Source organism: Camelus bactrianus, chromosome 2 (assembly GCF_048773025.1).
Source record: "Camelus bactrianus isolate YW-2024 breed Bactrian camel chromosome 2, ASM4877302v1, whole genome shotgun sequence".
NCBI lineage: Eukaryota > Metazoa > Chordata > Mammalia > Artiodactyla > Camelidae > Camelus > Camelus bactrianus.
The window spans coordinates 49207814-49233348 of record NC_133540.1 but is presented as its reverse complement, the minus strand read 5'-3'; the positions used below and the strand labels follow the sequence as shown (position 1 = coordinate 49233348).

General features: G+C 37.0%; 1 protein-coding gene and 1 pseudogene across 2 annotated transcripts in view; both read right to left on the bottom strand.

The window, feature by feature from the left end:
- NUDT6 (nudix hydrolase 6) overlaps positions 1–25535 on the bottom strand; it is a 52708-nt gene that overhangs the window by 17062 nt on the left and 10111 nt on the right. The gene's annotated exons all lie outside the window — the stretch shown is intronic.
- LOC141573341 (chondroitin sulfate N-acetylgalactosaminyltransferase 2 pseudogene) overlaps positions 1–25535 on the bottom strand; it is a 33346-nt pseudogene extending 7811 nt beyond the window's left edge.

Genomic DNA, 25535 nt, shown 5'->3' with positions numbered 1-25535 from the left:
ATACAACATATAAAAAAAGATCATACACCAATATCAAGTTGGTTTCATCCCAGGGACACAATGATGGTTCAACATACACAAATCAATCAACGTGATACACTACATCAACAAGAGAAAGGATAAAAATCAAATGATTATCCCAACAGATGCAGAAAAACCATTTAATAAAATTCAACACCAATTTATGATAAAAACTCTTACCAAAGTGGGTATAGAGGGAACATATCTCAACACAGTAAAAGCTATTTATAGTAAACTTACAGTCAGCATAACACTGAATGGTGAAAAACTGAATGCCTTTCTGTTAAAATCTGGAGCAAGGATGCACACTGTCACTATTTCTATTCAACATAGTACTAGAAGTCCTAGTCAGCATTTAGACAAGAAAAGAAATAAAAGGGATCCAAACTGGAACAGAAGAGGTAAAACTGTCACTATATGTAGATGACATGATACTATATATAGAAAACCATAAAGGCTCCACACAAAAATTTCTAGAGCTAATATAAGAATTCAGCAAGGTAGCAGGATACAAGATTAACATACAGAAATTAGTGGCATTTCATTAAACTAACAATGAAATATCAGAAAAGGAAAGTGAAGAAACAATCCCTTTTAAAAGTGTATCCCCCAAAATAAAATACTTAGGAATAAATCTGAACAAGGAAGTAAAAGACTTATATGTGGAGAACTACAAAACACTGACTAAGGAAATTTAGATTACTTAAAGAAATAGAAAGATATCCTGTGTTCTTGGGTTGGAAGAATTGATATTTTTAAATGGCCATACTATGCAAAGCAATCTACAGATTTACTGTGATGTCTATCAAATTACCCAGACATTTTCACAGAACTAGAACAAATAATCCTAAAATTTATAAGGAATCACAAAAGACCCAGAATTGCCAAAGCATTACTGAAGAAAAAGAATGAACCTGGAGGAATAATCCTCCCAGACTTCAAACAATACTACAGAGCTACAGTAATAAACAGAGCATGGTACCAGTAAAAAAACAGACATATGGATCAATGAAAAAGAACAGAGAGCCCAGAAATAAACCAACAGACTTTTGGTCAATTAATCTTTCACAAATGAGCCAAGAACAGACAGTGGAGTAAAGACAGTCTATTCAGCAAATGATGTTGGGAAACCTGAACAGTTGCATGTAAATCAATGAAGTTAGAATACTCCCTCACACCATACACAAAAATAAACTCAAAATGGCTTAAAGACATAAACATAAGACAAGACACTATATACCTCTTAGAAGAAAACACAGGCAAAACATTACCCAACATAAATCTCAACAATGTTCTCCCAGGGCAATCTGTACAAGCAATAGAAATAAAAACAAAAATAAACAAATGGAATCTAATTATAAGCTTTTGCACAGCAAAGGAATTCATAAGCAAAACAAAAAGACAACCTATGGAATACGGGAAAATATTTGTAGAGAAGAGAGTGACAAGGGCTTAATTTCCAGAATATATAAACAGCTTATACAACTTAATAAGCAAAACAAACAACCCAATCCAAAAATGGGCAGAAGACCTAAACAAGCAATTCTCTGATGAAGACATACAAACGGCCAATGGGCACATGAAAAAATGCTCAATATTGCTAATTATCAGAGAAATGTAAATCAAAATTACAATAAGGTATCATCACCAGTAAGAATATCCATCATTCGAAAGCCCATGAACAATAAAAAATGCTGGAGAGGGTGTGGAGAAAAGGGAACCCTCCTACGCTGTTGGTGGAAATGTAGTTTGGTGCAGCCATTATGGAAAACAATGGAGATTCCTCAAAAAACTAAAAATAGACTTACCATATGACCCAGCAATCCCACTTCTGGGCATATATCCAGAGGACCCTGAATTCAAAAAGGTACATGCACCACAATGTTCATGGCAGAACTATATACAATAGCCAAGACATGGAAACAACCTAAATGTCCATGTAAGGTAGGGTTTTGAATATGTAGCCTTTTTGAGTTTATTATCCATTTTCATCTTTAAGCTGTGGTATATACATGGAATACTACTCAGCCATAAGAAATAAAATAATGCCATTTGCAGCAACATGGATGGACCTGGAGAATGTCATTCTAAGTAAGCCAGAAAGAGAAAGAAAAATACCATATAGCACTTATATGTGGAATCTAAAAAAAAAAAAAAAAAAAAAAAAGCCAAACCACCTTATCTACAAAACAGAAACAGAGTCACAGAAATTGAAAACAAACTTATGGTTACCAAGGGGGCAAGCAGGTGGGAAGGATAAATTGGGAGTTTGAGATTTGCAGATATTAATATACATAAAATAGATAAACAAGTTTATGCTGTATAGCACAGGGAACTATATTCAATATCTTGTAGTAACTTATGGTGAAAAAGAGTATGAAAACAAATATATGTATGTTCCTCTATGACTGAAGCATTGTGCTGTACACCAGAAACTGACACAATGTTGTAAACTGACCATACTTTAATAAAAGTAATTAAAAAAATTTTTAAAGGTGATTTGCTATTTTCACACTAATCCTTTATAACTGTTCACTGCTTTTTCATGTACCTTTTGATCTTTTCTTCAGGTCTCCTTGGAACATACTATATAAAACCCGATCAGAATCTATATCTTAGTCTTACACCCCGGAGGTTTGTCAATTCATTGAATTAAAACCTAGTTTGGTATCAAACTTCTTTCTACCTTTTGCCTGAATTCCCTATCTAGAATCTTCTGAGTGGCATGAGATTTATTACTTGGCTAGTGATTTACTCTAATCTTTCCAGTATATTATTTCATAAGGGAAAAATCACTCAGCAAGGGGTAAGGTGGGGTTTTGAATATGTAGCCTTTTTGAGTTTATTATCTGTTTTCATCTTTGTTCTCCCTTCCAATAAAGGAAGACAAAGTATCTCTATGCTTTGAGTGTAAAATTCCATGATCCTTTCCCCTTAATCTTAAAAAAAAGGAACTTTCCACTCTCTTCTGAAAGAAATATTTTGCTCAAACATTCTGAGGCCTCGTTGCTTTCTGGGTGCTACTCAACATTCATATATGACCTTTCCCTGCTTTGAGTTAGTCAGGTCATCTAGTTCCTGAAGCATATCTGATTTTTAAGTACTACAAAAGGTATTTTAAGTTATAAAAATGTGTGATTTTAAACCATATTTAGATTAATTCCATCATATTGTGGAATTGTGAATGTGATGATGAATTTTTCCTATACGTTTATCAATTACAAATCTGATGTTCATGTGTGTGTTTGTCGGGGTGAATTGGCCCCATCAGTGGAACCTTTCCTTCCTTGGTGTTAGGAATTGCTAGTCCAAGAAGTAGGCATTCTGGATATCAACAAAGGGTACTATTTTAACGCATTTTTCATACTAACATAGTGTAAGGTATTTTCTGTTAAAGCAATTTCAAGTTTAGTAGCACTGCTTCTTTTAAAACTTGTCCTGAAGATAAACTCGTTTATTTTAGCATTTCTAGAATGGGGAAATAGGAATGATTCATTTTCGAATTCTTTTTCTCACTATTTTTCCAATACCACAGATACCTTGTTTTCCTAATGATAAGCGTCAGGATCTTCCCTGGGTATGGCTGCAGAAATCCTACCTAGGAATTTGTGCAAACAGAACCCCTCAAAGACTACTAATTTCTTTCAAATTAGAAATTATCTTAAGAAACTAGAACAAGGTTATTGACTTGCCAACCTCTTCCTTTTGGCTCTCTCATATTTTTGACCTTCTCATTCTTCCTTTACTCCAACTTGTTAGAGGCCAGAGATTTCATTCTTTTATTTTCACTGTTCTAGTCTTTAACGCTTCTACTCTCACTTTTCAGAATTCAGAGCCACTGTATTTAGATAACTCTAATTAGCTATAATATTATCACTGTTACCAGAGATAGAAGCTACCACAGAGGTGTCTTAATAAGTTTGTTTATTCAATAAAAATTTATTGAGTGCCATGTGCAGGCATACAGAAATTAATGCATAATACAGTAAGGCCAGTCATTCTCTTTCTCCTTGCACCACTGTATTTTTCCTAGTAACATTTACCACCACTTATATATTACTTATTCATTTGTTATTTGTATCTTACCTACTTAAATAGATGCTCCAGATGTAGAAACTACTCTGTTCACTATAATGTTTACCTAGTACTTAAAAGAGAAGCTATAACAGTGTGTACAGGAACACAGTAATGTTTAGCAAGTGAATGAATAGGTCCCTCCCATTTACTCATCTGTTTAGTACCCAGTTTACAAGGTCAAGCCACTGTTAGGTCTTTTATTTCTCAAAATCATGGGGCAGAGACAAAGGAATGGACTGACTATATGTGTCAGAAAGGATAAAGGATATGTTTAAAGTATTATTTTAGTTTTGAGTTTATGCATTTGTTCATGGTGAGGGTTAAACTCTCATCTACAAGAAATGCTTGACACTAATGCCTGGGAGGAGTGAATCACTTTAAGGAGAAAAACTGGCTCAGATGTCTGAAAGTAATGCTAATTAGCTATTTACAGTTAATAGCTATCACTTATGCTTAAATTCCACCTAACACCAATATTTACAGAAATTAAATATGATTTAGTATCTCACTTTATATTTTTTACTACAACATTGAGCTACACACTAATACTAATACTCAGCTTTCATATTTTACTGCTTCTTTGGATAGGTCTCTATAACTTAAAATAATCAAAACCCTAAGTAGGAATATCACTTCTGTTTAATCCATAAGGAAATCAAAGTCTTAAATAATTTGTATCTGGTCTCTAACTTCTGCCAATCCCAACTACCTAGATGCACAGGGGGACCATGATTAGATTCTGAAAAGCAGTACTTCCTCATTCTTAAAGAACCAATCACTGGCAAATTCGAAAATCAGCAAATGGAGCATCTGTATGCCCAATGTTTTACTTTGGTGGTTCTCAAACTTAACTGTGCACTTGAATCACATGCAGGGCTTTTTAACATACAAACTGTTGAGCAGCATCCCCGGAATGTCTGCTTCATCAGGCCTCGGGGCAGGAAAGAGGTGTGAGAATGTGTGGTTTCTATTAAGTTGATGCTGTTACTGTCACTTAGCTCCAAACTTGCCCTTGATGCTCTGCCTAGTGATACTGGAGTTGGGGCCCTAATAACCAATTCCTGCTCTGCCAGCTGACGCTTTTTTAGGCTCCACCAACATGCAAGGCTGGAAGAGGAAGAAGGGACCAGTTCCTTCCTGTCTGCCTCCTGTGGGCTTTCCATGTGCTTTGCGGTTCCTATATGGCCTCAGCATACTGCCTCATTCTGGCAGCAGCAGTTCCTTCCCATCACAACAGCTCCAATCCAGTTTGCAGTTTTCTAGCATTTCCAACATAAACTTCGTTGTGCCCCTTCGCAGAGACATCAAGAGCAGCTGAACAGCATTCCTTATTAGAGATCTGGTTAGCTATGTGCAGTCACAAATGAAGGGATGCACAACCTACCAGAATGGTATAGACTGCCTTAAACTGAAGACATCTGAGATACAGCAAGATGCAGAAAGACTTTTCTGAGATTCCCTTTATCTGATCAAAGGCAGAGCTTTCTAACAACAAAGCTGCCAAAAATCCCTTCTTGGGGAGCTTCCAGCCAGGAAGGAAACTAACCTTCAGCATCTGGTGAGAAACTGCATACACATACTTTATCAGAAGCTGCTACACGTATAACTACTCTTTATCCCTTCGTTTAATCATCTACCTTTTCTCCATAATACTTTTTTCTCCATACATTTTTATTCTAGCCTCTCTGTTTTAGGCCACTAAATATGTTCTGCTTAGTATCACTGCTGGCACCAGAACTGAACAAAATTGTTAACTTCAGCAACAGACAGTGGTATCTGTACTACATATTAAAAAAAGCAAAAGAACTACCTCCCTAAAAACAAACCCCATTCAAGTGTGTTGTATCCTATGCAATGTACATACAGGCATTGCCACACAACTACTGACTCCTTCAAATCCAAGTTTTAATTCATTTAATGTTTTCTTTGCTTTAAGTTTAGTGAAAAGATTCCTCTCTAGGCTTAAATTTTGATTCTGCCAATATCTAGTTGTGTAATGCTGAATAAGTTATTGGAACCCGTTTAAATCAAAGTTCTGAAAAGTGGAGATAATAATGAACATGATTATGTATTTTATGTATATTAGTATCTGCAAATTTCGAATTCCCAATTTATCCCTTCCTACCTCCTTCCCCTCTTGGATATTCAGTATCTTATTGTAACCTCTGGTGTAAAAGAATATGAAAATGAATATACGTACGTTCATATATGACTGAAGCATTATGCTATACACCAGAAATTGACATAGCATTGTATATTGACTATACTTCAATAAAAAACATATATATACAAAAATATGATTAAATGAGGACATTTTTGCATATGTCACCAGAATTATCATTATTTGTCTGATTTTATTTCTATTAAATAGCAGAATATGATGGAATTAAAATAATTTTCTTAGACTGAAAACCTCATCAACCAGGATCAGAAATGTGTTCTGTTACAGAAGAACAAGTGACTGGGGAATGATCAAGTGTTAGCAAATGTTTGGCTATACATTTTTAGGAGGCTAGAGCAGAGCTGGTGCTACTACTTTACTCGGGTTTTTAATCCTCTTCAGATATGGCTGTAGGTTCCAAGAGTCACCAAATAAACCATTTAGTAAGCTATCTAGGGTTAATTACTCAAAAGTTCCCCCAGCTTAAGGTATGACCTTCAATTGACCCTAAAGTTTAGGGAGGATGGAAAACTCTCCATTCACATCTTTGTAAGTAAATGTTACAGGATGATGAATGGTGGAAACAATGCCACTGTGGATAGGTCTTATGGAGTTTTTTTTTTAGTCATTAAGTCTTGGGTCTCCCTTTGTTTCCTGACCACGCTGGAAAACACTAGCAATTATTTCTTTAAAACTAAGATGAACAAAATTAGAGAAGCATTAAATGCAATCATGATTAACTGAGGATCATGAAAGTTTTCAGTCATTTACAGTGTTTAGGCAAATTAAGCATACGTAGTTTTGACTATTGCCCTCTTTTAAAAATATAGCTCAACTCCATTCTTTCCTTTTCGATTGCTATAATACAGATTGTTCTGGAAGTTTGATTTCTGCAAACTGAACCTCTTAAATCATTTGACTTGGCAGGTTTTATATAGAAAAAAAAAAAAAACAAACACAAACACATCACTCTGTCTACGTTTGAAGTTAAGACGGGCCAGCCTAACTGCCAGGGAGGAGCCTTCTGTTCTTTTATTCAGATGACAACCCAATTTTTAACATTATCAGACCTAGGTTTGTTTTCTATGAATTTCCATGTTTTAATTACCCATTTGAGTAATTACATAAATAGATTATTTGGTAGATCAATCAATCCTGAAAACTGCTCCGAGTGGAAGCAATCATGTTAGCCTGGCTGTCTTTCAGTCTCTGTTAGTCCTTAATAAAATTTTTATTTGACAGAGTCATTTCTGAAAAAGCGCATCATTTAAAAATCTTACGTAAGTTTACCCTTTTCCTTCCAAAATACCACAGTGATTTAAGCCAGATTTTATCTGGTATGGGAGAGTTACAGTACTGTGGTATTTCATTTGTGTTCACTGAATCTAACTCCTTACTTTCATAAATAGAGAAACCTAGGCTCCCAGAGGCTCAGAAATTTGCCCAGAATCATATAATTAGTTAGTGGCAGGGCCAATCTTACAACCAGGTCTCCTAATTCAATTTTATATGTACAACTTCTGTCATTTGAGCCTAGAAAAGACTGAATTTTGGTGATACTGCTGCATCTTTAAATGCAAGGAAAAGACAGTAAAAGGGATACACTTAAAAGATAATCAAACCTTTTATAATACCTCTTTAGAAGTAACTTTTACATACTATAAGATCTTTTTTTCAACCTTAGGAAAAGTTAACCAATTTATGTTACTTGTATATACTTTTGTGTGTGTGTGTGTGTGTGTGTGTATGTGTGTGTGGTGTCTGTCCATAATGTTTGGGCATATCATCTGTCTGCCATATTGCAGTTATAATACCCACTTTCAGTCAAAGCCAATTTAATTGAACAAAATCTTAAGTAAGTCTTCTCAGACCTTGGGTACTCAATTATATGCAAGCCCCTTGGCCTAAGGGTAGGGAGATCTGAATGACAGAATAATAAAATAATGATTACAGGAACTTTTCTTCTGTAGGTTAGAACAGGATAAGTTAAGGACCATCTGGTGTCCCTCACAATTTCATGGGGTGTAGGGAAATAGCTGTATGTCTTTGATATCCTTACCTGATCCTTGGAATTGAATGCAGAGAGAACTGGAGTTTACTACTCATGTGAAATGAGTTATTTTAGGTTTTGGCTGATTTTTTTTTTTTTTTTTTTTTAAAGATTACAGACCCTGAAATTAGACTGGCTAGATTAGAATCCTGGTTCCACTACTACATTATCTGCATAGTTTTGGGTAAATTACTTAGCCTCTCCACATGCCTTTCACCCTATCTCCAATTTTTGGATCTAGCAATTGACCCTAAGGTAAAAGATCCATGCATGATAAATAACACAGTACAGTCCTATCTGAGTATAATTTCTTATTCATTTTGTCTCATTAGTATAATTTACACCTCAATTAAAACACCATTCTATCTGTAAGTAATATATTTCTTTAAAATATTCTGTAATTCAGATTTCTGTTTAACAAACTTCCACTCTAACCCCTTTTCTCAAATCAGTGTGATTTTATGGTATACTTTATTAAATTGTTTGCTTTTTCTCCCGTCAGTGAAACTCCCTCTCAACTCAACCTCTTATTATAAGGCAAATACAGATGTAGTACAATTAACACACTAGAAAAAAGGATAATAAATACATATGGATCCATGCTAAATGAAACAATACGAAGCAAAAACCACACAACACCATACTATGCTCATCAATTCTGAACCACTCAGGAGGGCCCTGAGAGCATCCTGGCTCACATAATCTGATGTTCCCAGACACCCCTAGTATCCTATACTCCAACATAATTAACTGTTCTGTTAAAGATGTTTCTATGTTTACTTCTGTTTGTTTAAAATAGTCTACAGCAACTTTGACTTCTAATCCTGAACAAGACGATTAAGTAGTAACACACTATTTTTAATCAAGTCAAAGATTTTAACCTAAGTATTTAAAAACAGACATTCAGGGGGCCAAGCAACATGACTGGTTGGAAATTTCACATGTGTCATTAATTACCTTTGCTTCAGTGAAAAAGAATTATTTAAGCAACTGACCAAAGATCATTTAAAAGCCAAGCAGCAGCAGTCAGCAGGTGAAGAACCCTGTCCACAACCTCCACCTGTAACACACTGTCAATCTCTGCAGGAATAGGATGCTCTGGACCCACCATCGGTACAACACATTCTATCTCTCAACCCAGATGCAACCAGGATACACAGACTAGGAAGCGGAGTACAGACTAACTCAAAACCACTTTTGGAACAAATAGCAGATTTCAATTTGTCAGTGATTCTATAGTGCAGTACTCTCACAAAGCAGAGGCTTTGCATCATAACACCTGCTTCTTCCATTTAACATACCAAGTTAAACTGATAAAGTAAAATAATGTCAAAAAGAACACAAAAGATAAGCATGTCTTCTCTGAAAAAAAGCACTGCATCTGGAATTGTAATAAGGCTAAATAAATAGTGCTGGTTTGTGGTTCAGACTAATGTGCCAGTGATTACGTTAATCTACAGCTTCACTATCTGTCCTGTTTGCCTGTTTGTCAAGATGTGTCTATCCTCTCTTCCTGGAAGACCAGCATTCCCAGGTGCCAGTGAGAGGCCTCATTCATGGCGTTGGACTGGATGCACCTGCAGTACTGCTGGGGGTACTGCTCAACTCATCAGCACAGTGTTTCTTATGCCAGAGGTGGAAAAGATCAGGAACTGGAGTTTGAATCACAATCAGATCACCATGGTAGTATTTTAGATAAAGATGAACATCTATTCACCCAAGCATTTTAATTCCATGTCAATTCCACCAATCAGGAAATCTGATCGATACTGATAAGTCATTCCAAAGCCAAAACCTCACCAAAAGCCAGATCCCTTTTGTGAATCAGATGCTGCTCCACAGGTGGCAGGCAGCACATCTTTACTGGCATAAATGATGGCAGGGTCATTAAGACTGAACACCACAGGGTAAAAACCCCTTCTTACTTGGTTCAGCATTTAACTGGCAGCTAATTGTTAAGGAATTCGGCTGAGAAATATATGTCAACATCACAAAAAAACATCAAGACCTCTCTCTTGTCCCAAGATCGGGCATCCTCATCTTCCTGTTCATCATTATCATCTTTGTCATTAATGACCTCCGAGTCAGCTTCAACAACTTCTACCAATTCATCTCGCTTTTCTAACTGGATTTTCCTTAGGATAAGGCCCATTTTCCAACCACAACTGATCTTTTCAAAATCTGTTTCACAATTCTAATGGATAAAACTTTTATAAGCTACACTCAATAAAACTTTTATAAGTTACATATAGAAAAAGGTCCTGAAAAAGAGAAATGTCATGGCACAATTTAAGTAAGCATTGGAAATGTTTATGTATTATAAGCCTATTGCTGAGGTTAGTTAGTTAAATAGGACTCTGCACCTTATTCTAATTATTAGATATTTCTGTAAATAAACATCTTTATCATGTTATTCTTACCAAGAAAAAAGTAACTTTCTTGGCTTTTTGTTATATTAAAAAAATATAATGCACGTCATTCTGTTGTGTACTGATATAAATATAAATTGATACAAATAAGAAAATAAAGCATTAATATTATACTTTAGGTAATTCTACCCAGCAGAGTTTTTACACTGCTGCACATTATGTGTTTTATACTTTTGTGTATTTTGGGTATTAGGTATGAATGTAGCTAAAAAAGACAGCTAATGTATTTTTTCTATGAGGAAGGTATTATTATATTGGTTTCAAGAATGAAGAAACTGAGGCTCAGAGACTTAGTCAAGGTAGAAGTGGTGTAGGGATCAGAACTCAGGTCAGCCTAACTCCCATGTCCATTTTGTTTATACCAACTCTCATTCAACATACTCTTGTCAGATTAATTTGCATGTTGCTATTAGTTTAATCTTTTCCACATACCTTCTTCATCATGAGTTTGTCATCTCAAATTCTTTCAATAATTACTGTTGCCATGTCATATCTAACCTCCTCATCCTGCTCTCAGGTCCCTTCATAACTAGGCCCTATTTTTACCACTTAATCTTGCTTCCTTCTCTCCACTCATTTCCATCAAATATATATATGTGTGTGTGTGTATATATGTGCTTCAATTCAAATACAAAACTTACAGAAGGCTAGGCATAATACTACTTTAGGTACTTGAAAAAATTCTGTTGAAGATAAAGCTTACTTTGAGTCAGGGACCCTGACTTAACTAAAACTTTGAAAGTTATAACTACAAGAATGTTTTTACATAGTTTTTCGGAGAAGTGCGTGATACTGCTTCTAGCTACCATTACGAGTATTAGTTTCAAATTTAAAAACATACATGATAGGGGAAAATATTTGACTCTGTCCACCAATATTTACTGAAGTCTCCAAAAGCATCAAAATAATTATTCTCTTTCACTTTTACTTACACTCCTGAGCATGAAAACATCTGATCTCTAATCATGGTACTACTCTTAAAAATCTCTGTTGCTTCTAGTTGCCTATACTTCTTATTTGGGTATATGAGGCTCTTTACATTCTGTTCCCAATCTAGCTTTGAGATCAAATTTTACCACTCCCATCTGTAAAGGAGAGTAGGTCCACATGGACAGACCTTCACCCTGGGGAGTGCCCTTGCCTGCTGGAAAATCTGTGCTGGGTCAGATAGAAATGAGAGACACCTAGACTCTACTTGTGAGAAGTGTGCCTGTGCTGGCTTGCTAACAATCAGGGTGGAAAGAGACCAGCTGGTGGCTGCCACCTTGCTGCACTTCCCAATCTGAAGAGGCCAAAGCCTCGGCCCTGCTAGCTCCACACTACAGCCTGGAGCGAGATCACGGAAGAGATTTGGTCTAGCTGTGCAGAGACAGACCATGGCACCTGAGGTGTGATCTGGACCAAATCGTAGAGACTACTGTCAGTGCACACCCAGGGGCGGCAGATGGAACCAGATAGACACAGTCAGTGTGCGCAGCAGCATGTTTCCTGAAGGGAGTGCTCTAGCTTCACCCACTCCACGCTGTAATTTGGAGCTGGAACTGGGGCAGACAAGTCCTTGGAGAGGTCTGCCACAGAGGCTGCCCAGGTCCCAGGAGGCAGGACAGCCACCTCAACTTCTGCGGCCACAACACTCTGGCCCCCAGACCCAGCTTACTCCACACCACTGCCTAGCACTAGGTCTGGGACAAACACAATGGAGAAAGGGACATGATCTTGGGCTGCTTCTGGATGGAACTGCAGACACCTGCATGTACAGTGCCTAAGTTCACTGTGACTGCAAGGGCTTCACTTGCTTCAGTGGTCACCTCCTTGGGGCAGGGCATGCACTCAAGGGCAATGGAGCTTAATCAAACCCAACCCTCTGGGCTTCTACTCCAAGGAGACTCACGCCAACACATATAATTAAAATGGCAAAAGTTAAAGATAGAGAAGATTCTAAAAGCAGCAAAAGAAAAACAGAGTCAGTTGCAAGAGAACTGCTGTAAGTCCATCAGCTGATTTCTCTGCAGAAATGTTGTAGGCCAGAGGGAATGGCATGATATATTCAAAATCCTGAAAGGAAAAAACTTGCAACCAAAGATACTCCACCAAGCAAGATCATCACTTAGAATAGAAGGAGAAAGAATTTCTCAGACAAGCAAAAACTAAAAGAATTCAGCAATACTAAATCTACCCAAAAAGAATACTGAAAAGTCTTCTCTACATAGAAAACAAGCAAGAATTCACAGGAAAGAGAAAAATCACAATAGGAATGGCAAATATAGAAAAGAACTGAAGATCACTTAAATAAGCCAGTATATAGATTAAAAAAAATAATAAAAATTTTGTAAAAGTGATTATAACTACTTGAACAGCAAAAGGATAAGAATGAAGACATAACACAGGACACCAAAATCACAAAATGTGGAGAAAGGAAGTTTAAAAATGTACATCTTTTAGATTGAGTTTCAACTTGTATAAATATCAGTTTAAAGCAAGTAGATAAAGTTATGGGTCAACATACTTGAAAACCAGAGTAGCTACAAATTAAAAACACAGCAGAATCCCAAAAATAAAAAGGAAAGGACCTCAAAGCATACTGCAGAAGAAAACATCAAAACAAACAAAAAATGAACGAAGAAGAACTACAAAAACAATTGGAAAAAGGTTTAAAATGGTAATAAGTAGATACCTTTCAATAATTACTTTAAATGTCAATGGACTAAATATTCTGATCAAAATACAAAGAGGGGCAGAATGGACAAAAAACCCAGAACCTACAATATGCTGTCTACAAGAGACTCACTTCAGATGAAAGACATATCCAGACTGAAAGTGAAGGAATGGAAAAAGATATTTCATACAAATGGAAATGACAAGAAAGTAGGGGTAGTAATACTCATATCAGACAAAAACAGACTTTAAAACAAAATTCATAAAAGGACATCATATAATGATAAAGGTTTAATACAAGAAGAGGATATTATAGGACTCTCGAGAAGATGGCGGAGTAGAAGGGCGTTCGCAGCTCACCCTCTCCCACAAATACACCAAGACCCACATCCACAGACCCACTCAGCCAACCAGAGCACCTGCAGAACTCCGACAGAACATTGCCCTCTTCAAAAGATAAAGACGCCAAAAATCTGGTAGGAAAAAAGGAAAAAAGAAAGAACAAAAGGCAAAGCAGAGCGGGACGGGTCCCGCGGGGAGGGAGCGGCAAAGGAGGACTGGCGCTCGCTCGCTGGGTCTCCCCTCTACAACTGAGAGGACAGCGGGACGGAGGGGGAGCCTCCGAGGCTCGGATCTATACGGAGCAGCCCTTGACTGACAGAACTAAGTTAAACGGGCACAGAGGGTCCCCCCTGACACCCAGCCTGAGACGCGGGCTGGCAGCGGCTGGCAGCGGCGGGCAGGGCCAGGCTGCACAAGCTGGGTAGAGGACGGGGGCGGCTGCACGGAGGCAGCCCCGGGGGAACGCAAGGGGCTGCGCGCTGTGGCTGTGGGTGCACAGGGCAGAACAATCTGGGCCCTCCATAAAACAGCAAGGTTGATGTGCTCTCGGGGAAAGGGTGCATACCCCCATCTCTGAAAACCCGCGGAAACTTTTCGGAGGAAGAGAGGCGGGGCTCAGGCACAGCCGCCATATCCTCTGGCGCTTAGCATCCAGGCAGGGGTGGGGGCAAAACCTGCATCCACGCCGAAGGGCTTAGCAGCCTCAAAGGCCACACTGAGACTGGCCTACAGCCCGGGGCAGATAGGATCCTTCCATCCTGGTACCTCAGAAAACTTGCTCCACAAAGACAAACAAGGAGCTGAGCTTTGGCCCGGAGCAGGGACAAAGCTGTCCCTCTGTCTTCCCCGAGCCCACCTGCGGAGCGCCGACCAGGGCGGAGCGCGCAGCCACACAGAGCGGGGGAGATACCGGCAGCGCAGGTAGAGGGAGAGCGGCCCCCCGCCTTTCGGGCAGGAACACAGCCCGTGACCGAGGTGCTGGGAGGGGGCACGACCCGCCCTCCTACCTGGCCAGTCTGCAACATCTGACTGCAGCATCGGGAGGGGCAGTGACCCGCCCGCCCACAGCAGAGGAGAGCTGCACCTGACCCAGTGTTGGGAGGAGGCGCGATCTGCTTGCTGACAGGTGCTGGGAGCAGCACAGAAGAGGGTGCCAACGGAGGGCCTCTGAAAACAGCAAGCTGAGCTTCCAAAACAGGACGAAGACAGAAAGACTTCACATTAAAAGCACACAGACTCCAGGAGAACACCGACAAACCCCCCCCCCCTTTTTTTAATCTGTTTTTACCTGTTCTATTTTCTATTACCCTCTTAATTTTTACTTCTTAATTCATTTCTATTTCTCTTGGGTTTTGATGTCCTGTTATTGATTAGACACAGGTTTCAAATACATCTACTCATCTCCCCCCCCCCCCTTTTTTTAAAGGTTTTAAAAGGACGTCTCAACCCGATTGGTACTCTGCTTCAACTTGCTCTTCTATTATTCATATACACTGTTTTCAAACCCTCTTTCTCCCTTCTTTTAAAATTCTCTCTCTCTCTCTTATTTTTTTCTTTTTTTCCTAAGTTCTATTCCTAAATAGGCATTAGATAGATAAAATCCTTAAGGACCAAAATAAACAACTGATACTCCATAAACCACAGTGCCAGAGAGGTATGAGCAAGATGAAGAAGCAGAGAAACCTTTCCCAATTAAAAGAACAAGAGAAATCCCCTGAAAGAAAGATCAATGAAATAGATATTGATAGCCTACTAGATCAAGATTTCAAAAAAGGAGTGATCAAATTGCTGAAGGAATTAAAAGAGATAGTGTTTAGAGATATAAAATATGTCGAAAATGAAATTGAAGCTATAAAGAAGAGCCAAGTAGAATGGGTAAACTCATTGACAGAGATGAGGAATGATCTAATAGCTGTGCAAAGCCAACTAGATAATGCAGAGGAAATAATTAGTGATCTAGAAGACAGGACAATAGAAAGCACCCATTCAGAAGAACTACAAGATAAGCAAATAAAAAATAATGAAAATAGCATAAGGGACCTATGGGACAATATAAAGCGTCCCAATCTTCGCATAATAGGGGTCCCAGAAGGGGAAGAAAGATCAGAGGGGATTGAAAAGGTTTTTGAAGAAATCATGACTGAAAACTTCCCAAACTTAAAGAAGGAATCAGATATCCAAGTACAGGAAGCTCAGAGGGTCCCAAACAGGAAGAACCCAAATAGACCCACACCAAGACATATCATAATCAAGATGGCCAGAGTCAAGGATAAAGAAATGATTCTAAAGGCAGCAAGAGAAAAGCAAAGAGTAAGTTACAAGGGAACCCCCATAAGGCTCTCAGCTGATTTCTCTACACAAACACTACAGGCCAGAAGGGAGTGGCAAGATATATTCAAAGCTCTGAATGAAAAAAAGATGCAGCCTAGGATCCTTTATCCAGCAAGGCTATCCTTGAGGATAGAAGGAGACATAAAGAGTTTCACAGACAAAAAAAAGCTGCAGGAGTTTAGCAACACTAAACCCATGCTAAAAGAAATATTGAAAGGGCTATTCTAAATAGAAAAGCAGCAGGATGCTACAGAAATGAGAAACTCACAACTGGAAAGGTGGTAACTCATGAATTACAGATAAAGTAAACACGAAATTATAAAAGAAGACATACAAATCACTGAGAGTGGGAGAGGGAGGCAGGGAAATATAGAATATATTTTTTTCTTTCTTTTTTAAATTTTTTTAACAGTAGGATGGGTTTAAGATCATGTTACTATCACTTTAATAAAAACAGTTATAGTAATGGGCTAATAGATTTACAAAAAAGGGTAACCACAAGCCAAAAACTTACAAGGGAGTCACAAAAATTAAATAAAATCCATGATAATACAAAGGAAAATTACCAAACCACAAAAGGAAGAAGAAAGGAACAAAGAGGATATACCAATTCAACCACAAAGATAAGTTCAAAATGGCAATAAACACACATCTATCATTAATTACTGTAAATGTTAATGGACTAAATGCTCCAGTCAAAAGACATAGAGTGGCAGACTGGATAATAAAGCAAGAACCTTCAATATGCTGCATACAAGAGACCCACTTTAGGGAGAAGGACACATATAGATTGAGAGTGAAAGGATGGAAAAGGATATTCCATGCAAATGGAAAAGCCAAAAAAGCAGGTGTTGCAGTACTGATTTCAGACAAAATAGACTTTAAAACAAAGGCCATAAAGAAAGATAAAGAAGGACATTTTATAATGATTAAAGGAGTGATACAAGATGAGGATATTACACTCGTTAATATATATGCACCCAATATAGGAGCACCTAAGTACATACAAGAATTACTAACAGAGATAAAGGGGGATATTGATGGGAATACAATCATAGTTGGAGATTTTAACACTGCATTAACATCACTAGACAGATCTTCCAGACAAAAAATAAACAAGGCAACAGAGAAATTAAATACTACAATAGAAAAACTAGATTTGGTGGATATTTTCAGAGCATTACACCCCCCCAAAATAGGATGTACATTCTTTTCAAGTGCACATGGAACATTTTCCAGGATCGATCATGTACTTGGGAAAAAAAGAAACTTCAACAATTTTAAGAAGATAGAAATTATCTCAAGCATCTTTACTGACCACAATGCCATGAAACTGGAAATCAACAACAGAGAAACAAAGGAGAAAAAAAGGAAAGCATGGAGATTAAACAATATGTTGTTGAAAAAACAATGGGTCAATGAGGAAATCAAAGCTGAAATTAAAAAATACCTTGAGACAAATGATAATGAAAGCACAACCACTCAAAACCTATGGGACACAGCAAAGGCAGTGCTAAGAGGGAAGTTTATAGCGATACAGGCCTTCCTCAAAAAAGAACAATCTCAGATAAACAATTTAACCCACCACCTGAATGAATTAGAAAAAGAAGAACAAAAAGCCCCAAAAAGCAGCAGAAGGAAGGAAATAATAAAGATCAGAGAGGAATTAAATACAATAGAGATTAACAAGACCATAGAAAAAATCAACCAAACCAAAAGCTGGTTTTTTGAAAAAGTAAATAAAATCGACAAACCTCTGGCCAAACTCACAAAGAAGAAAAAAGGGAGAGCACAAATTAGCAAAATAAGAAAGGAAAATGGAGAAATTACAACAAACAAAATAGAAATTCAGAATATCATACGAGAATGTTATGAAAAACTATATGGAACCAAACTGGATAACCTAGAGGAGATGGACAAGTTTCTGGAAACATACTGTCCACCAAGACTGAATCAAGAAGAATCTGAACACTTGAACAATCCGATCACTAGAAAGGAAATAGAAATAGCAATTAAAAACCTCCCTACAAATAAAAGTCCAGGACCGGACGGCTTCACCACGGAATTCTACAAAACATACAAAGAAGAACTCATACCAGTCCTTCTCAAACTCTTTCAGACGATTGAAAAGGAGGGAATACTCCCAAACTCATTCTATGAAGCCACCATCATCACCCTACCAAAACCAGGCAAAGACACTACAAAAAGAAGAGAATTATAGGCCAATATCACTGATGAACATAGACGCCAAAATCCTCACCAAAATTTTAGCAAATAGAATCCAACAACACATAAAAAAGATTATACATCATGACCAAGTGGGGTTCATCCCAGGGACACAAGGCTGGTTCAACATTCGCAAATCAATCAGTGTAATACATCACATCAACAAGAGAAAGGACAAAAACTACATGATCATCTCAATCGATGCAGAAAAAGCATTTGATAAAATTCAACACCCATTTATGATAAAAACTCGCCGAAGTGTGTATAGAGGGAACATATCTCAACATAATAAAAGCTATATATGACAAACCTACAGCCAGCATAGTACTCAATGGTGAAAAACTCAAAACTTCCCACTAAAATCTGGGACAAGACAAGGATGCCCACTATCACCACTCCTATTCAACATAGTCCTGGAAGTCCTAGCCACAGCAGTCAGGCAAGAGAAAGAAATAACAGGGATCCAAATTGGAAAAGAAGAGGTAAAAGTGTCATTATATGCTGACGACATGTTACTATATATAGAAAACCCTAAAAGGTCCACACAAAAGCTACTAGAGCTGATTGAAGAATTCAGCAAGGTAGCAGGTTACAAAATTAACGTTCAAAAATCAGTTGCATTTCTTTACACTAACGATAAATCAACAGAAAAAGAAAGTAAAGAAACAATCCCCTTTAAAATAGCACCCAAAGTAATAAAATATCTGGGAATAAATCTAACCAAGGAGGTGAAAGAATTATACACAGAAAACTATAAACCACTGATGAAGGAAATTAAAGAAGACTTTAAAAAAATGGAAAGATATTCCATGCTCTTGGATTGGAAGAATCAATATTGTTAAAATGGTCACACTGCCCAAGGCAATCTACAGATTTAATGCAATCCCTATCAAATTACTCAGGACATACTTCACAGAACTAGAACAAATCATAATAAAATTTATATGGAACCACAAAAGACCTAGAATAGCCAAAGCATTAGTGAAGAAAAAGTAAGAGGCTGGAGGAATAACTCTCCCAGACTTCAGACAATACTCTAGAGCTACAGTCATCAAGACAGCACGGTATTGGTACAAAAACAGACATATAGACCAATGGAACAGAATAGAGAGCCCAGAAATGAACCCACAAACTTTTGGTCAACTGATCTTCGACAAAGGAGGCAAGAATATACAATGGAATAAGGACAGTCTCTTCAGCAAATGGTGTTGGGAAAACTGGACAGCAGCATGTAAAACAATGAAGCTAGAACACTCCCTTACACCATATACAAAAATCAACTCAAAATGGATTAAAGACTTAAACATAAGACAAGATACAATAAACCTCCTAGAGGAAAACATAGGCAAAACATTATCTGACATACATTTAAAAAACTTTCTCCTAGAAGAAATAAAAGCAAGAATAAACAAATGGGACCTAATGAAACTTACAAGCTTCTGCACAGCAAAGGAAACCAGAAATAAAACAAGAAGAAAACCTACGGAATGGGAGAAAATTTTTGCAAGTGAAACCGACAAAGGCTTGATCTCCAGAATATATAAGCAGCTCATACGACTCAATAAGAAAAAAATAAACAACCCAATCCAAAAATGGGCAGAAGACCTAAACAAGCACTTCTCCAAGGAAGACATACAAATGATCAAACAGCACATGAAAAAATGCTCAATATCACTAATTATCAGAGAAATGCAAATCAAAACTACAATGAGGTATCACCTCACACCAGTCAGAATGGCTGTCATTCAAAAATCCACAAATGACAAATGCTGGAGAGGCTGTGGAGAAACGGGAACCCTCCTACACTGCTGGTGGGAATGCAGTTCGGTGCAGCCACTATGGAAAACAGTGTGGAGATTCCTCAAAAGACTAGGAATAGACTTACCATATGACCCAGGAATCCCACTCCTGGGCTTGTATCCAGAGGAAATCTACTTCAGGATGACACCTGCACCCCAATGTTCATAGCAGCATTATTTACAATAGCCAAGACATGGGAACAGCCTAAATGTCCATCAACAGGTGACTGGATAAAGAAGAGGTGGTATATTTATACAATGGAATACTACTCAGCCATAAAAACCGACAACATAATGCCATTTGCAGCAACATGGATGCTCCTGGAGAATGTCATTCTAAGTGAAGTAAGCCAGAAAGAGAAAGAAAAATACCATATGAGATCGCTCATATGTGGAATCTAAAAAAACAAAAACAAAAAACAAACAAACAAACAAAAACAAAGCGTAAATAAAGGACAGAAATAGACTCACAGAGAATACAGACTTGTGGTTGCCAGGGGGGTGGAGGGTGGGAAGGGATAGACTGGGATTTCAAAATTGTAGAACAGATAAACAAGATTACACTGTATAGCACAGGGAAATATACACAAAATGTTATGATAACCAAGAAAAAAATGTGACGAGTGTGTATATGTCCATGAATGACTGAAAAATTGTGCTGAACACTGGAATTTGACACAACATTGTAAAATGATTATAAATCAATAAAAAATGTTAAAAAAGAAGAGGATATTATACACATTAACATACATGCACCCAATATAGGAGTATCTTTATTTATATATAAAACAAATACTAACGGATATGAAGGGAGAAATTAACAGGAATACAATAATAGTAGGAGACTTTAACAATCCACTGACATCCAAGGACAGATCTTCCAGACAGAAAATCAGTAAGATAACAGAGGTCCTAAATGACACGACAGAACTGTTGGACTTAGTTGATATCTACAGGACACTACATCCAAAAAACTCAGAATACACATTCTTTTCAATCATGCATGGAACATTTTCTAGGACAGACCACATACTAGGTCACAAGACAAACCTCCACAAAGTTAAGAGGATAGAAATTATTTCAAGCATCTTTTCTGACCACAATGATATGAAACTAGAAATCAACCACAGGGGAAAAAAATGGGAAAAGAATGCACACATGGAGACTAAACAACATGCCACTAAAAACCCAATAGGTCAACAATAAAATCAAAGAAATAAGAAAATACCTTGAGACAGACAAGAATGAAAACACAACCTTACAAAATCTATAGGATGCAATAAAAGCAGTTCTAAGAGGGAATTCATAGCAATACAGGTCTTCCTCAAGAAACAAGAAAATCTCAAACAACCTAACCCTACCACCTAAAAGAATCAGAAAAAGAACAAACAAAACCCAAAGTCAGCAGAAGGAAGGAAATTATAATGACCAGAGAAGAAATAAATAAAAAATAAATGTAAAAAAGTGGAAAAGATCAATAAAACCAAAAACTGGATCAACAAAATTAACAAACCTCTCTCTATCCAGGCTCAAAGGAGAGAGGACCCAAACAGACAAAATAATAAATGAAAGAGAAATAACTGATGCCACAGAAATAAAAAAAAATCATGAGAATAGTATAAACAGTGATATGCCAAATACTGGACAACCCAGAAGAAATGGACAAGTTTCAAGAAACATAAAGCCTGTCAAAACTGAGTCAAGAAGAAAAAGATAATTTGATCACTAGAAATGAAGCAGATGCTGTAATAAAAACAAACAAACCCCAAATATCCAGGACCAATGGCTTTACTGGGGAATTCTACCAAAGAAAGAAGAACTTATACCTATCCTTCTCAAACTCTTCCAAAAGACGGAAGGAAGAGGAGATAACACTCCCCAAGTCATTCTATGAAGCCACCATACCCTGGTAAGAAAACCAGAAAAAGACACTACAAAAAAGGAAAATTACGTCAGTATCTTTCATGAATATAGATGCAAAAATCCTCAACAAAATATTTGCTAACTGAATCCAACAATACATAAAAAAGGATCATACACTACGATGAAGTTGGATTCATCTCACGATCACAGGATAGTTCAACATATGCAAATCAATCAGTGTGATACACCATATTAAGGGAAAAGACAAAAACCACACAATCATCTCAATGGACGCAGATAAAACATTTCACAAAATTCAACATCCATTCATGATGAAAACTCTCACCAAACTGAGTATAAGGGGCCCATATCTCAACATAATAAAAGTCGTTTACAACAAACCCAATGTAATACTCAAAGTAAAAAGCTGAAAGCCTTCTTGCTAGGTTCAGAAACTAACAAGGATGCCCACTCTTACCACTTCTTTCAACATAGTACTGGAAGTCCTAGCCATAATAACCAGAAGAGAAAAAGAAACAAAAGGTATCCAGATTGAAAGGAAAGAGGTAAAACTGTCATTATCTGCAGATGACATGATACTGTACACAGAGAACCCTAGAGTCTCCACACAAAAACTAGTAAGAATAAATGAATTCTGTAAGGTAGTGGAATACAGGATTAAACATACAGTAATCTGTTGTACTTCTTTACACTAACAATGAAGTAGAGAAAGTTTTTAAAAATCCCATAAAAAAATAAAACACCTAGGAATAAACCTAAATAAGGAGATGAAAGACTTTTACCCTTAAAACTATAAAACACTGATAAAGGAAAGTGAAGATGATTCAAAGAAATGGAAAAATATCCCATGCTGCTGGATGGGAAGAATAAATATTGTTACAATGGCCATACTCAAAGCAATCTACAAATTTAATGCAGTCCCTATCAAAATATCCATGACATTTTTTCACAGAAGTAGAAAAAATAATCCTAAAATTTATATGGAACCACAAAAGTCCCAGAATTGCCAAAGCAATCCTGAGGAAATAGATCAAAGCTGGAGGCATATCCTTTCTAGACTTCAGACAACACTACAACCTACAGTAACCAAAACAATGGTACTAGCACAAAAACAAACACATAGGTCAACAGAACAAAGAGCCCAAAATAAACCCACACACCTACAGTCAATTAATTTATGATAAAGGAGGCAAAAATACCCAATGAGGAAAACACAGTCTCTTCAACAAGTGATGTGGGAAAGCTGGACAGTTACAGTAAATAAATGAAATTGGAACACTCTCCTACACCATATACAAAAATGAACTCAAAATGGTTTAAGACCTAAATATAAGACTTTACACATAAAACACCTAGAAGAGAATATAGCTAGACATTCTCAGACATACATTGTAGCAATATTTTCTTAGAACAGTCTCCCAAGGCAGAATAAATAAAAGCGAAAATAAACAAATGGGATCTAATTAAACTGAAAAGCTTTTGCACAGCAAAGAAAACCATAAACAAAATGAGAAAATAACCTGCAGAATGGGAGAAAATATCCACAAACAATGGGACTAAGAAGGGGCTAATGGCCAAAATGTACAAACAGCTCATACAACTATTATGAAAAAATAAACCCAATCAAAAATGGGCAGAAGACCTAAGTAGATATTTCTCCAAAAAAGACATACAGATGGCCAAGAGGCACATGAAAAGATCCTCAACATCACTAATTATTAGAGAAATGTGAATCAAAACCACAATGAGGTATCATTTCACACTGGTCAGAATGGCTATCATTCAAAAGTCTGCAAACAAATGATGGAGAGGGTGTGGTGAAAAGGGAACCCTCCACTGTTGGTGGGTATGTAAATTGGTGCAGCCACTATGGAAAGCAGTATGGAGGTTCCATAAAAAACTAAAAATGGAGCTACCATATTATCACATAATCCCACTCCTGGGTATATATCTGGAAAAGATGAAAACTCTAATTCAAAAAGATACATGCATCTTAACATTCATCACAGCATTATTTACCACAGCCAAGACATAGAAACAACCTATGTGTCTATCAACAGATGACTGTCTTAAGAAGATACAGTATGTAAATATACAGTGGAATATTACTCAGCCACATAAAAGAATGAAATTGCCATTTGCAGCAACATGGGTGGATCTGGAGAATATAATTAGTGAAGTCAGACAGAAAAAGACAAATATTATGTATCTCTTACATGTGGAATCTAAAAAATTATACAAATGAATCTATATAAAAAACAGAAACAGACTCACAGATACAGAAAACACACTCATGGTTTCCAAAGGGGAAAGGGAAGGTGTAGGGATAAATTAGGAGTATGTACAGCATTAACAGATATAAACTACTATACATAAAATAGATAAGCAACGAGTAGTTACTCTATAGAACAGTGAACTAAATTCAGTATCTTGTAATATCCTATAATAGAAAATAATCTGAAAAATATATAAGTAACTGCTGCATCACTTTGCTGTACACTTGAAACAGAATATTATAAATCAACTATACTTCAATAAAAACATATTTTACCACTTGCTGCACTACTGGCCATAATGGATTTTTTTAAATCATTATTTTCACACTATGTAGAATGGACTGAATGTTTATGCTCCTTCTCCACAATCTCCCCAATCCAATTCATATGTTTAAACCCTAATCCCTAATGTGATGGTATCATGAAATTGGGCCTTTGGGAGGTGATTATGTCATGAGAGTGAACTCCTTATGAATGGGAACAGTGCCCTTATAAAAGAGATCCCAGAGAGTTCCCTCGTCCCTTCCACCATGTGAGAACCTCTATGAACCAGGAAGTAGACACCACAAGACACCAAATCCACCAATGCCTTGAGGCCTACCCAGCTTCCAGAACTGTTAGAAATAAATGTTTCATTGTTTAAGCTACCCAGTCTATAGTATTTTTGTTATAGCAGCCTGAGTAGACTAAGATACCATGTCAGCCCCTTTCTGAGCTCTGTGCCTTTATATATGCAATTTCAATTTTTTCAGTGTTTTTTTACCTTTTTTTTTTTTCCTGGTAGCTCCTACTCAGTTTCACACTCAGTTTAAATATTACCTCCAACGAGAAGTCTTTGTGGGTTTTTAAAGGCAGTTAGTTGCTACAGTGTATTGTATGACTGCTTTCCAAAATGGATAGTAAGCTGCAGGGTATTAGGGATATTGTCTTACTAATCTTCATTCTCAGCACATGGCTCAGACTGGAAGCTTAAGGAATGTTGAATGAATGAAGAATACCCTAACAGTCTGTGATAAACAGGGTTGTCTTCCCAGTTAAATACAGCCATTTATAATTTTCCTATAGCCATCAAATAGAGAGCAACATTGAGGCTCCTCTGACATTTTAAGGCCTTCATAAGTATTTTTTGGATTAAATAGATGTCTAAATGACCCATAAATGCTTAGAAATGACTTAAAATATCTTTCTGTAATTCTTTGAGTATATCAAAATCTCTACTTTTATTTTTACAGAAAATTTCATTTTTCTCTAGAGAGAACTAAATATTTAGAAAGCAATTTATAA